The sequence below is a fragment of the Pseudophryne corroboree genome, chromosome 11 (assembly GCF_028390025.1).
Source record: "Pseudophryne corroboree isolate aPseCor3 chromosome 11, aPseCor3.hap2, whole genome shotgun sequence".
NCBI classification, from domain to species: Eukaryota; Metazoa; Chordata; class Amphibia; order Anura; family Myobatrachidae; genus Pseudophryne; species Pseudophryne corroboree.
This window is the reverse complement of record NC_086454.1, coordinates 179,110,029-179,124,375: the sequence shown is the minus strand read 5'-3', so window position 1 is coordinate 179,124,375 and position 14,347 is coordinate 179,110,029. Positions and strand designations below refer to the sequence as shown.

Sequence of the window (14,347 nt, the reverse complement as noted above, 5' to 3'; positions counted from 1 at the left end):
TCAATCTCAGCTTAGCTCACCTACATATATATCCTGTTTTACAATGGACTTCTTTTTAAACCATATAATCTCAGACAGTGTCTTCCTGCATTCTATGTACATGCTTGTGACCTTGTATAAATGTTTCTCAGTGGCAACTTGTGCATGCAGATTCTTTCTATCTGGATTTACAGCTGTAGAGATGTAATGAAAGGTAAGAAATAATGTCTGTTAATCAACAAACTATTAATTGTGCAGTGTCAGTTGTTCTAATTCCAAACTTTATTAAGGAATAGACCATAAGTTCTCAAACTCAGTCCTCTGGACCCCACACAGTGTATGATTTGCAGGTAACCCAGCAGGTGCATATGTGTATTAATTACTCACTGACACATTTTAAAAAGTCCACTTGTAGAGCTAATTATTTACTTGTGGTTCTGCGAGGAGACCTGCAAAACATGCACTGTGTGGGGTTCTGAGAACCAAGTTTGAAAACCTGTGGAATAGACCAATAAAAAACCTAATATATTTTAAATGATTATTATTTGATAAAATGTCCGTAAAATGTACAATACAGTTCATGAGCACTAGTGTTGGCATGGTGTGATGTTAAAGGCTCTGATTTCTAATTAATTTAGTACAAGATCAAAAGTCCTTGACACCTATATTTGACATTAAACTATACTAGCTATTATATTTCACAAAGTTTACATATTAATATTGAAGCAAATTAAAATAAAATGTATCAGATATTTCTGCCAACAGGAAAAATGTTTTGATTTCCAAGTAGCACCATCCAATAGAGGTCAGGTAGTTGTGGCCAAAAGGTTAAGGCGATGGACTTGAAATCCATTGGGGTTTCCCCGCGCAGGTTCAAATCCTGCCAGCTACGTACTGCTTTTTATGCATGTAGAAAGCTAAGCTCATTTGTCCTTGATAACTTTATTTTCCATGAAACTAAAGTAGCTTTTACATTTCCCAAAATTTAACTTACTGTAAAAGCTACCAAAATAGGAAAACATTGATTTTGCACACAGCTTGCCAGTGAAACAACATTAAGGTAGTTGTGGCCGAGTGGTTAAGGTGATGGACTCAAAATCCATTTGCTTTTCAAGCTGGTTTAAAAACGAAATGCATTCAAGATGAAGAGAATCAAAGCATGTTATGTTTAAGAATTGAGTTCTCAATCTCAGCTTAGCTCACCTACATATATATCCTGTTTTACAATGGACTTCTTTTTAAACCATATAATCTCAGACAGTGTCTTCCTGCATTCTATGTACATGCTTGTGACCTTGTATAAATGTTTCTCAGTGGCAACTTGTGCATGCAGATTCTTTCTATCTGGATTTACAGCTGTAGAGATGTAATGAAAGGTAAGAAATAATGTCTGGTAATCAACAAACTATTAATTGTGCAGTGTCAGTTGTTCTAATTCCAAACTTTATTAAGGAATAGACCATAAGTTCTCAAACTCAGTCCTCTGGACCCCACACAGTGTATGATTTGCAGGTAACCCAGCAGGTGCATATGTGTATTAATTACTCACTGACACATTTTAAAAAGTCCACTTGTGGAGCTAATTATTTACTTGTGGTTCTGGAAGGAGACCTGCAAAACATGCACTGTGTGGGGTTCTGAGAACCAAGTTTGAGAACCTGTGGAATAGACCAATAAAAAACCTAATATATTTTAAATGATTATTATTTGATAAAATGTCCGTAAAATGTACAATACAGTTCATGAGCACTAGTGTTGGCATGGTGTGATGTTAAAGGCTCTGATTTCTAATTAATTTAGTACAAGATCAAAAGTCCTTGACACCTATATTTGACATTAAACTATACTAGCTATTATATTTCACAAAGTTTACATATTAATATTGAAGCAAATTAAAATAAAATGTATCAGATATTTCTGCCACCAGGAAAAATGTTTGGATTTCCAAGTAGCACCATCCAATTGAGGTCAGGTAGTTGTGGCCGAGTGGTTAAGGCGATGGACTTGAAATCCATTGGGGTTTCCCCGCGCAGGTTCAAATCCTGCCAGCTACGTACTGCTTTTTATGCATGTAGAAAGCTAAGCTCATTTGTCCTTGATAACTTTATTTTCCATGAAACTAAAGTAGCTTTTACATTTCCCAAAATTTAACTTACTGTAAAAGCTACCAAAAAAGGAAAACATTGATTTTGCACACAGCTTGTCAGTGAAACAACATTAAGGTAGTTGTGGCCGAGTGGTTAAGGTGATGGACTCAAAATCCATTTGCTTTTCAAGCTGGTTTAAAAACGAAATGCATTCAAGATGAAGAGAATCAAAGCATGTTATGTTTAAAAATTGAGTTCTCAATCTCAGCTTAGCTCACCTACATATATATCCTGTTTTACAATGGACTTCTTTTTAAACCATATAATCTCAGACAGTGTCTTCCTGCATTCTATGTACATGCTTGTGACCTTGTATAAATGTTTCTCAGTGGCAACTTGTGCATGCAGATTCTTTCTATCTGGATTTACAGCTGTAGAGATGTAATGAAAGGTAAGAAATAATGTCTGTTAATCAACAAACTATTAATTGTGCAGTGTCAGTTGTTCTAATTCCAAACTTTATTAAGGAATAGACCATAAGTTCTCAAACTCAGTCCTCTGGACCCCACACAGTGTATGATTTGCAGGTAACCCAGCAGGTGCATATGTGTATTAATTACTCACTGACACATTTTAAAAAGTCCACTTGTGGAGCTAATTATTTACTTGTGGTTCTGCGAGGAGACCTGCAAATCATGCACTGTGTGGGGTTCTGAGAACCAAGTTTGAAAACCTGTGGAATAGACCAATAAAAAACCTAATATATTTTAAATGATTATTATTTGATAAAATGTCCGTAAAATGTACAATACAGTTCATGAGCACTAGTGTTGGCATGGTGTGATGTTAAAGGCTCTGATTTCTAATTAATTTAGTACAAGATCAAAAGTCCTTGACACCTATATTTGACATTAAACTATACTAGCTATTATATTTCACAAAGTTTACATATTAATATTGAAGCAAATTAAAATAAAATGTATCAGATATTTCTGCCACCAGGAAAAATGTTTGGATTTCCAAGTAGCACCATCCAATTGAGGTCAGGTAGTTGTGGCCGAGTGGTTAAGGCGATGGACTTGAAATCCATTGGGGTTTCCCCGCGCAGGTTCAAAGCCTGCCAGCTACGTACTGCTTTTTATGCATGTAGAAAGCTAAGCTCATTTGTCCTTGATAACTTTATTTTCCATGAAACTAAAGTAGCTTTTACATTTCCCAAAATTTAACTTACTGTAAAAGCTACCAAAAAAGGAAAACATTGATTTTGCACACAGCTTGTCAGTGAAACAACATTAAGGTAGTTGTGGCCGAGTGGTTAAGGTGATGGACTCAAAATCCATTTGCTTTTCAAGCTGGTTTAAAAACGAAATGCATTCAAGATGAAGAGAATCAAAGCATGTTATGTTTAAGAATTGAGTTCTCAATCTCAGCTTAGCTCACCTACATATATATCCTGTTTTACAATGGACTTCTTTTTAAACCATATAATCTCAGACAGTGTCTTTCTGCATTCTATGTACATGCTTGTGACCTTGTATAAATGTTTCTCAGTGACAACTTGTGCATGCAGATTCTTTCTATCTGGATTTACAGCTGTAGAGATGTAATGAAAGGTAAGAAATAATGTCTGTTAATCAACAAACTATTAATTGTGCAGTGTCAGTTGTTCTAATTCCAAACTTTATTAAGGAATAGACCATAAGTTCTCAAACTCAGTCCTCTGGACCCCACACAGTGTATGATTTGCAGGTAACCCAGCAGGTGCATATGTGTATTAATTACTCACTGACACATTTTAAAAAGTCCACTTGTGGAGCTAATTATTTACTTGTGGTTCTGCGAGGAGACCTGCAAAACATGCACTGTGTGGGGTTCTGAGAACCAAGTTTGAAAACCGGTGGAATAGACCAATAAAAAACCTAATATATTTAAAAATGATTATTATTTGATAAAATGTCCGTAAAATGTACAATACAGTTCATGAGCACTAGTGTTGGCATGGTGTGATGTTAAAGGCTCTGATTTCTAATTAATTTAGTACAAGATCAAAAGTCCTTGACACCTATATTTGACATTAAACTATACTAGCTATTATATTTCACAAAGTTTTACATATTAATATTGAAGCAAATTAAAATAAAATGTATCAGATATTTCTGCCAACAGGAAAAATGTTTTGATTTCCAAGTAGCACCATCCAATTGAGGTCAGATAGTTGTGGCCGAGTGGTTAAGGCGATGGACTTGAAATCCATTTGGGTTTCCCCGCGCAGGTTCAATTCCTGTCAGATACATACTGCTTTTTATGCATGTAGAAAGCAAAGCTCATTTGTCCTTGATAACTTTATTTTCCATGAAACTAAAGTAGCTTTTACATTTCCCAAAATTTAACTTACTGTAAAAGCTACCAAAAAAGGAAAACATTGATTTTGCACACAGCTTGTCAGTGAAACAACATTAAGGTAGTTGTGGCCGAGTGGTTAAGGTGATGGATTCAAAATCCATTTGCTTTTCAAGCTGGTTTAAAAACTAAATGCATTCAAGATGAAGAGAATCAAAGCATGTTATGTTTAAGAATTGAGTTCTCAATCTCAGCTTAGCTCACCTACATATATATCCTGTTTTACAATGGACTTCTTTTTAAACCATATAATCTCAGACAGTGTCTTCCTGCATTCTATGTACATGCTTGTGACCTTGTATAAATGTTTCTCAGTGGCAACTTGTGCATGCAGATTCTTTCTATCTGGATTTACAGCTGTAGAGATGTAATGAAAGGTAAGAAATAATGTCTGGTAATCAACAAACTATTAATTGTGCAGTGTCAGTTGTTCTAATTCCAAACTTTATTAAGGAATAGACCATAAGTTCTCAAACTCAGTCCTCTGGACCCCACACAGTGTATGATTTGCAGGTAACCCAGCAGGTGCATATGTGTATTAATTACTCACTGACACATTTTAAAAAGTCCACTTGTAGAGCTAATTATTTACTTGTGGTTCTGCGAGGAGACCTGCAAAACATGCACTGTGTGGGGTTCTGAGAACCAAGTTTGAAAACCTGTGGAATAGACCAATAAAAAACCTAATATATTTTAAATGATTATTATTTGATAAAATGTCCGTAAAATGTACAATACAGTTCATGAGCACTAGTGTTGGCATGGTGTGATGTTAAAGGCTCTGATTTCTAATTAATTTAGTACAAGATCAAAAGTCCTTGACACCTATATTTGACATTAAACTATACTAGCTATTATATTTCACAAAGTTTACATATTAATATTGAAGCAAATTAAAATAAAATGTATCAGATATTTCTGCCACCAGGAAAAATGTTTGGATTTCCAAGTAGCACCATCCAATTGAGGTCAGGTAGTTGTGGCCGAGTGGTTAAGGCGATGGACTTGAAATCCATTGGGGTTTCCCCGCGCAGGTTCAAATCCTGCCAGCTACGTACTGCTTTTTATGCATGTTGAAAGCTAAGCTCATTTGTCCTTGATAACTTTATTTTCCATGAAACTAAAGTAGCTTTTACATTTCCCAAAATTTAACTTACTGTAAAAGCTACCAAAATAGGAAAACATTGATTTTGCACACAGCTTGTCAGTGAAACAACATTAAGGTAGTTGTGGCCGAGTGGTTAAGGTGATGGACTCAAAATCCATTTGCTTTTCAAGCTGGTTTAAAAACGAAATGCATTCAAGATGAAGAGAATCAAAGCATGTTATGTTTAAGAATTGAGTTCTCAATCTCAGCTTAGCTCACCTACATATATATCCTGTTTTACAATGGACTTCTTTTTAAACCATATAATCTCAGACAGTGTCTTTCTGCATTCTATGTACATGCTTGTGACCTTGTATAAATGTTTCTCAGTGTCAACTTGTGCATGCAGATTCTTTCTATCTGGATTTACAGCTGTAGAGATGTAATGAAAGGTAAGAAATAATGTCTGTTAATCAACAAACTATTAATTGTGCAGTGTCAGTTGTTCTAATTCCAAACTTTATTAAGGAATAGACCATAAGTTCTCAAACTCAGTCCTCTGGACCCCACACAGTGTATGATTTGCAGGTAACCCAGCAGGTGCATATGTGTATTAATTACTCACTGACACATTTTAAAAAGTCCACTTGTGGAGCTAATTATTTACTTGTGGTTCTGCGAGGAGACCTGCAAAACATGCACTGTGTGGGGTTCTGAGAACCAAGTTTGAAAACCTGTGGAATAGACCAATAAAAAACCTAATATATTTTAAATGATTATTATTTGATAAAATGTCCGTAAAATGTACAATACAGTTCATGAGCACTAGTGTTGGCATGGTGTGATGTTAAAGGCTCTGATTTCTAATTAATTTAGTACAAGATCAAAAGTCCTTGACACCTATATTTGACATTAAACTATACTAGCTATTATATTTCACAAAGTTTACATATTAATATTGAAGCAAATTAAAATAAAATGTATCAGATATTTCTGCCACCAGGAAAAATGTTTGGATTTCCAAGTAGCACCATCCAATTGAGGTCAGGTAGTTGTGGCCGAGTGGTTAAGGCGATGGACTTGAAATCCATTGGGGTTTCCCCGCGCAGGTTCAAATCCTGCCAGCTACGTACTGCTTTTTATGCATGTAGAAAGCTAAGCTCATTTGTCCTTGATAACTTTATTTTCCATGAAACTAAAGTAGCTTTTACATTTCCCAAAATTTAACTTACTGTAAAAGCTACCAAAAAAGGAAAACATTGATTTTGCACACAGCTTGTCAGTGAAACAACATTAAGGTAGTTGTGGCCGAGTGGTTAAGGTGATGGATTCAAAATCCATTTGCTTTTCAAGCTGGTTTAAAAACTAAATGCATTCAAGATGAAGAGAATCAAAGCATGTTATGTTTAAGAATTGAGTTCTCAATCTCAGCTTAGCTCACCTACATATATATCCTGTTTTACAATGGACTTCTTTTTAAACCATATAATCTCAGACAGTGTCTTCCTGCATTCTATGTACATGCTTGTGACCTTGTATAAATGTTTCTCAGTGGCAACTTGTGCATGCAGATTCTTTCTATCTGGATTTACAGCTGTAGAGATGTAATGAAAGGTAAGAAATAATGTCTGGTAATCAACAAACTATTAATTGTGCAGTGTCAGTTGTTCTAATTCCAAACTTTATTAAGGAATAGACCATAAGTTCTCAAACTCAGTCCTCTGGACCCCACACAGTGTATGATTTGCAGGTAACCCAGCAGGTGCATATGTGTATTAATTACTCACTGACACATTTTAAAAAGTCCACTTGTAGAGCTAATTATTTACTTGTGGTTCTGCGAGGAGACCTGCAAAACATGCACTGTGTGGGGTTCTGAGAACCAAGTTTGAAAACCGGTGGAATAGACCAATAAAAAACCTAATATATTTTAAATGATTATTATTTGATAAAATGTCCGTAAAATGTACAATACAGTTCATGAGCACTAGTGTTGGCATGGTGTGATGTTAAAGGCTCTGATTTCTAATTAATTTAGTACAAGATCAAAAGTCCTTGACACCTATATTTGACATTAAACTATACTAGCTATTATATTTCACAAAGTTTACATATTAATATTGAAGCAAATTAAAATAAAATGTATCAGATATTTCTGCCAACAGGAAAAATGTTTTGATTTCCAAGTAGCACCATCCAATTGAGGTCAGGTAGTTGTGGCCGAGTGGTTAAGGCGATGGACTTGAAATCTATTGGGGTTTCCCCACGCAGGTTCAAATCCTGCCAGCTATGTACTGCTTTTTATGCATGTAGAAAGCTAAGCTCATTTGTCCTTGATAACTTTATTTTCCATGAAACTAAAGTAGCTTTTACATATCCCAAAGTTTAACTTACTGTAAAAGCTACCAAAAAAGGAAAACATTGATTTTGCACACAGCTTGTCAGTGAAACAACATTAAGGTAGTTGTTGCCGAGTGGTTAAGGTGATGGACTCAAAATCCATTTGCTTTTCAAGCTGGTTTAAAAACGAAATGCATTAAAGATGAAGAGAATCAAAGCATGTTATGTTTAAGAATTGAGTTCTCAATCTCAGCTTAGCTCACCTACATATATATCCTGTTTTACAATGGACTTCTTTTTAAACCATATAATCTCAGACAGTGTCTTCCTGCATTCTATGTACATGCTTGTGACCTTGTATAAATGTTTCTCAGTGGCAACTTGTGCATGCAGATTCTTTCTATCTGGATTTACAGCTGTAGAGATGTAATGAAAGGTAAGAAATAATGTCTGGTAATCAACAAACTATTAATTGTGCAGTGTCAGTTGTTCTAATTCAAACTTTATTAAGGAATAGACCATAAGTTCTCAAACTCAGTCCTCTGGACCCCACACAGTGTATGATTTGCAGGTAACCCAGCAGGTGCATATGTGTATTAATTACTCACTGACACATTTTAAAAAGTCCACTTGTGGAGCTAATTATTTACTTGTGGTTCTGCGAGGAGACCTGCAAAACATGCACTGTGTGGGGTTCTGAGAACCAAGTTTGAGAACCTGTGGAATAGACCAATAAAAAACCTAATATATTTTAAATGATTATTATTTGATAAAATGTCCGTAAAATGTACAATACAGTTCATGAGCACTAGTGTTGGCATGGTGTGATGTTAAAGGCTCTGATTTCTAATTAATTTAGTACAAGATCAAAAGTCCTTGACACCTATATTTGACATTAAACTATACTAGCTATTATATTTCACAAAATTTACATATTAATATTGAAGCAAATTAAAATAATATGTATCAGATATTTCTGCCACCAGGAAAAATGTTTGGATTTCCAAGTAGCACCATCCAATTGAGGTCAGGTAGTTGTGGCCGAGTGGTTAAGGCGATGGACTTGAAATCCATTGGGGTTTCCCCGCGCAGGTTCAAATCCTGCCAGCTACGTACTGCTTTTTATGCATGTAGAAAGCTAAGCTCATTTGTCCTTGATAACTTTATTTTCCATGAAACTAAAGTAGCTTTTACATTTCCCAAAATTTAACTTACTGTAAAAGCTACCAAAAAAGGAAAACATTGATTTTGCACACAGCTTGTCAGTGAAAAAACATTAAGGTAGTTGTGGCCGAGTGGTTAAGGTGATGGACTCAAAATCCATTTGCTTTTCAAGCTGGTTTAAAAACGAAATGCATTCAAGATGAAGAGAATCAAAGCATGTTATGTTTAAGAATTGAGTTCTCAATCTCAGCTTAGCTCACCTACATATATATCCTGTTTTACAATGGACTTCTTTTTAAACCATATAATCTCAGACAGTGTCTTCCTGCATTCTATGTACATGCTTGTGACCTTGTATAAATGTTTCTCAGTGGCAACTTGTGCATGCAGATTCTTTCTATCTGGATTTACAGCTGTAGAGATTTAATGAAAGGTAAGAAATAATGTCTGTTAATCAACAAACTATTAATTGTGCAGTGTCAGTTGTTCTAATTCCAAACTTTATTAAGGAATAGACCATAAGTTCTCAAACTCAGTCCTCTGGACCCCACACAGTGTATGATTTGCAGGTAACCCAGCAGGTGCATATGTGTATTAATTACTCACTGACACATTTTAAAAAGTCCACTTGTGGAGCTAATTATTTACTTGTGGTTCTGCGAGGAGACCTGCAAAACATGCACTGTGTGGGGTTCTGAGAACCAAGTTTGAAAACCTGTGGAATAGACCAATAAAAAACCTAATATATTTTAAATGATTATTATTTGATAAAATGTCCGTAAAATGTACAATACAGTTCATGAGCACTAGTGTTGGCATGGTGTGATGTTAAAGGCTCTGATTTCTAATTAATTTAGTACAAGATCAAAAGTCCTTGACACCTATATTTGACATTAAACTATACTAGCTATTATATTTCACAAAGTTTACATATTAATATTGAAGCAAATTAAAATAAAATGTATCAGATATTTCTGCCACCAGGAAAAATGTTTGGATTTCCAAGTAGCACCATCCAATTGAGGTCAGGTAGTTGTGGCCGAGTGGTTAAGGCGATGGACTTGAAATCCATTGGGGTTTCCCCGCGCAGGTTCAAATCCTGCCAGCTACGTACTGCTTTTTATGCATGTAGAAAGCTAAGCTCATTTGTCCTTGATAACTTTATTTTCCATGAAACTAAAGTAGCTTTTACATTTCCCAAAATTTAACTTACTGTAAAAGCTACCAAAAAAGAAAAACATTGATTTTGCACACAGCTTGTCAGTGAAACAACATTAAGGTAGTTGTGGCCGAGTGGTTAAGGTGATGGACTCAAAATCCATTTGCTTTTCAAGCTGGTTTAAAAACGAAATGCATTCAAGATGAAGAGAATCAAAGCATGTTATGTTTAAGAATTGAGTTCTCAATCTCAGCTTAGCTCACCTACATATATATCCTGTTTTACAATGGACTTCTTTTTAAACCATATAATCTCAGACAGTGTCTTTCTGCATTCTATGTACATGCTTGTGACCTTGTATAAATGTTTCTCAGTGGCAACTTGTGCATGCAGATTCTTTCTATCTGGATTTACAGCTGTAGAGATGTAATGAAAGGTAAGAAATAATGTCTGTTAATCAACAAACTATTAATTGTGCAGTGTCAGTTGTTCTAATTCCAAACTTTATTAAGGAATAGACCATAAGTTCTCAAACTCAGTCCTCTGGACCCCACACAGTGTATGATTTGCAGGTAACCCAGCAGGTGCATATGTGTATTAATTACTCACTGACACATTTTAAAAAGTCCACTTGTGGAGCTAATTATTTACTTGTGGTTCTGCGAGGAGACCTGCAAAACATGCACTGTGTGGGGTTCTGAGAACCAAGTTTGAAAACCGGTGGAATAGACCAATAAAAAACCTAATATATTTTAAATGATTATTATTTTATAAAATGTCCGTAAAATGTACAATACAGTTCATGAGCACTAGTGTTGGCATGGTGTGATGTTAAAGGCTCTGATTTCTAATTAATTTAGTACAAGATCAAAAGTCCTTGACACCTATATTTGACATTAAACTATACTAGCTATTATATTTCACAAAGTTTACATATTAATATTGAAGCAAATTAAAATAAAATGTATCAGATATTTCTGCCACCAGGAAAAATGTTTGGATTTCCAAGTAGCACCATCCAATTGAGGTCAGGTAGTTGTGGCCGAGTGGTTAAGGCGATGGACTTGAAATCCATTGGGGTTTCCCCGCGCAGGTTCAAATCCTGCCAGCTACGTACTGCTTTTTATGCATGTAGAAAGCTAAGCTCATTTGTCCTTGATAACTTTATTTTCCATGAAACTAAAGTAGCTTTTACATTTCCCAAAATTTAACTTACTGTAAAAGCTACCAAAAAAGAAAAACATTGATTTTGCACACAGCTTGTCAGTGAAACAACATTAAGGTAGTTGTGGCCGAGTGGTTAAGGTGATGGACTCAAAATCCATTTGCTTTTCAAGCTGGTTTAAAAACGAAATGCATTCAAGATGAAGAGAATCAAAGCATGTTATGTTTAAGAATTGAGTTCTCAATCTCAGCTTAGCTCACCTACATATATATCCTGTTTTACAATGGACTTCTTTTTAAACCATATAATCTCAGACAGTGTCTTTCTGCATTCTATGTACATGCTTGTGACCTTGTATAAATGTTTCTCAGTGGCAACTTGTGCATGCAGATTCTTTCTATCTGGATTTACAGCTGTAGAGATGTAATGAAAGGTAAGAAATAATGTCTGTTAATCAACAAACTATTAATTGTGCAGTGTCAGTTGTTCTAATTCCAAACTTTATTAAGGAATAGACCATAAGTTCTCAAACTCAGTCCTCTGGACCCCACACAGTGTATGATTTGCAGGTAACCCAGCAGGTGCATATGTGTATTAATTACTCACTGACACATTTTAAAAAGTCCACTTGTGGAGCTAATTATTTACTTGTGGTTCTGCGAGGAGACCTGCAAAACATGCACTGTGTGGGGTTCTGAGAACCAAGTTTGAAAACCGGTGGAATAGACCAATAAAAAACCTAATATATTTTAAATGATTATTATTTTATAAAATGTCCGTAAAATGTACAATACAGTTCATGAGCACTAGTGTTGGCATGGTGTGATGTTAAAGGCTCTGATTTCTAATTAATTTAGTACAAGATCAAAAGTCCTTGACACCTATATTTGACATTAAACTATACTAGCTATTATATTTCACAAAGTTTACATATTAATATTGAAGCAAATTAAAATAAAATGTATCAGATATTTCTGCCAACAGGAAAAATGTTTTGATTTCCAAGTAGCACCATCCAATTGAGGTCAGGTAGTTGTGGCCGAGTGGTTAAGGCGATGGACTTGAAATCTATTGGGGTTTCCCCACGCAGGTTCAAATCCTGCCAGCTACGTACTGCTTTTTATGCATGTAGAAAGCTAAGCTCATTTGTCCTTGATAACTTTATTTTCCATGAAACTAAAGTAGCTTTTACATTTCCCAAAATTTAACTTACTGTAAAAGCTACCAAAAAAGGAAAACATTGATTTTGCACACAGCTTGTCAGTGAAAAAACATTAAGGTAGTTGTGGCCGAGTGGTTAAGGTGATGGACTCAAAATCCATTTGCTTTTCAAGCTGGTTTAAAAGCGAAATGCATTCAAGATGAAGAGAATCAAAGCATGTTATGTTTAAGAATTGAGTTCTCAATCTCAGCTTAGCTCACCTACATATATATCCTGTTTTACAATGGACTTCTTTTTAAACCATATAATCTCAGACAGTGTCTTCCTGCATTCTATGTACATGCTTGTGACCTTGTATAAATGTTTCTCAGTGGCAACTTGTGCATGCAGATTCTTTCTATCTGGATTTACAGCTGTAGAGATTTAATGAAAGGTAAGAAATAATGTCTGTTAATCAACAAACTATTAATTGTGCAGTGTCAGTTGTTCTAATTCCAAACTTTATTAAGGAATAGACCATAAGTTCTCAAACTCAGTCCTCTGGACCCCACACAGTGTATGATTTGCAGGTAACCCAGCAGGTGCATATGTGTATTAATTACTAACTGGCACATTTTAAAAAGTCCACTTGTGGAGCTAATTATTTACTTGTGGTTCTGCGAGGAGACCTGCAAAACATGCACTGTGTGGGGTTCTGAGAACCAAGTTTGAAAACCTGTGGAATAGACCAATAAAAAACCTAATATATTTTAAATGATTATTATTTGATAAAATGTCCGTAAAATGTACAATACAGTTCATGAGCACTAGTGTTGGCATGGTGTGATGTTAAAGGCTCTGATTTCTAATTAATTTAGTACAAGATCAAAAGTCCTTGACACCTATATTTGACATTAAACTATACTAGCTATTATATTTCACAAAGTTTACATATTAATATTGAAGCAAATTAAAATATAATGTATCAGATATTTCTGCCAACAGGAAAAATGTTTTGATTTCCAAGTAGCACCATCCAATTGATGTCAGGTAGTTGTGGCCAAAAGGTTAAAGCGATGGACTTGAAATCCATTGAGGTTTCCCCGCGCAGGTTCAAATCCTGCCAGCTACGTACTGCTTTTTATGCATGTAGAAAGCTAAGCTCATTTGTCCTTGATAACTTTATTTTCCATGAAACTAAAGTAGCTTTTACATTTCCCAAAATTTAACTTACTGTAAAAGCTACCAAAAAAGGAAAACATTGATTTTGCACACAGCTTGTCAGTGAAACAACATTAAGGTAGTTGTGGCCAAGTGGTTAAGGTGATGGACTTAAAATCCATTTGCTTTTCAAGCTGGTTTAAAAACGAAATGCATTCAAGATGAAGAGAATCAAAGCATGTTATGTTTAAGAATTGAGTTCTCAATCTCAGCTTAGCTCACCTACATATATATCCTGTTTTACAATGGACTTCTTTTTAAAACATATAATCTCAGACAGTGTCTTCCTGCATTCTATGTACATGCTTGTGACCTTGTATAAATGTTTCTCAGTGGCAACTTGTGCATGCAGATTCTTTCTATCTGGATTTACAGCTGTAGAGATGTAATGAAAGGTAAGAAATAATGTCTGTTAATCAACAAACTATTAATTGTGCAGTGTCAGTTGTTCTAATTCCAAACTGTATTAAGGAATAGACCATAAGTTCTCAAACTCAGTCCTCTGGACCCCACACAGTGTATGATTTGCAGGTAACCCAGCAGGTGCATATGTGTATTAATTACTCACTGACACATTTTAAAAAGTCCACTTGTGGAGCTAATT

General features: G+C 35.2%; 12 non-coding genes across 12 annotated transcripts; all 12 read left to right on the top strand.

Moving 5' to 3' along the window:
• Positions 1-789: 789 nt before the first annotated feature.
• On the top strand, positions 790-871 carry TRNAS-UGA (transfer RNA serine (anticodon UGA)). The gene has a single exon. It is a non-coding gene; the product is annotated as a tRNA-Ser (tRNA).
• Positions 872-1,951: 1,080 nt separating this feature from the next.
• Positions 1,952-2,033, top strand: TRNAS-UGA (transfer RNA serine (anticodon UGA)). Its single transcript has one exon. It is a non-coding gene; the product is annotated as a tRNA-Ser (tRNA).
• A 1,080-nt stretch (positions 2,034-3,113) lies between these two features.
• TRNAS-UGA (transfer RNA serine (anticodon UGA)) lies at positions 3,114-3,195 on the top strand. Its single transcript has one exon. It is a non-coding gene; the product is annotated as a tRNA-Ser (tRNA).
• Positions 3,196-4,280: 1,085 nt separating this feature from the next.
• TRNAS-UGA (transfer RNA serine (anticodon UGA)) lies at positions 4,281-4,359 on the top strand. Its single transcript has one exon. It is a non-coding gene; the product is annotated as a tRNA-Ser (tRNA).
• A 1,080-nt stretch (positions 4,360-5,439) lies between these two features.
• Positions 5,440-5,521, top strand: TRNAS-UGA (transfer RNA serine (anticodon UGA)). Its single transcript has one exon. It is a non-coding gene; the product is annotated as a tRNA-Ser (tRNA).
• Positions 5,522-6,601: 1,080 nt separating this feature from the next.
• Positions 6,602-6,683, top strand: TRNAS-UGA (transfer RNA serine (anticodon UGA)). The gene has a single exon. It is a non-coding gene; the product is annotated as a tRNA-Ser (tRNA).
• Positions 6,684-7,763: 1,080 nt separating this feature from the next.
• TRNAS-UGA (transfer RNA serine (anticodon UGA)) lies at positions 7,764-7,845 on the top strand. Its single transcript has one exon. It is a non-coding gene; the product is annotated as a tRNA-Ser (tRNA).
• Positions 7,846-8,924: 1,079 nt separating this feature from the next.
• On the top strand, positions 8,925-9,006 carry TRNAS-UGA (transfer RNA serine (anticodon UGA)). Its single transcript has one exon. It is a non-coding gene; the product is annotated as a tRNA-Ser (tRNA).
• Positions 9,007-10,086: 1,080 nt separating this feature from the next.
• TRNAS-UGA (transfer RNA serine (anticodon UGA)) lies at positions 10,087-10,168 on the top strand. Its single transcript has one exon. It is a non-coding gene; the product is annotated as a tRNA-Ser (tRNA).
• Positions 10,169-11,248: 1,080 nt separating this feature from the next.
• TRNAS-UGA (transfer RNA serine (anticodon UGA)) lies at positions 11,249-11,330 on the top strand. The gene has a single exon. It is a non-coding gene; the product is annotated as a tRNA-Ser (tRNA).
• A 1,080-nt stretch (positions 11,331-12,410) lies between these two features.
• TRNAS-UGA (transfer RNA serine (anticodon UGA)) lies at positions 12,411-12,492 on the top strand. The gene has a single exon. It is a non-coding gene; the product is annotated as a tRNA-Ser (tRNA).
• Positions 12,493-13,572: 1,080 nt separating this feature from the next.
• On the top strand, positions 13,573-13,654 carry TRNAS-UGA (transfer RNA serine (anticodon UGA)). Its single transcript has one exon. It is a non-coding gene; the product is annotated as a tRNA-Ser (tRNA).
• Positions 13,655-14,347: the final 693 nt, after the last annotated feature.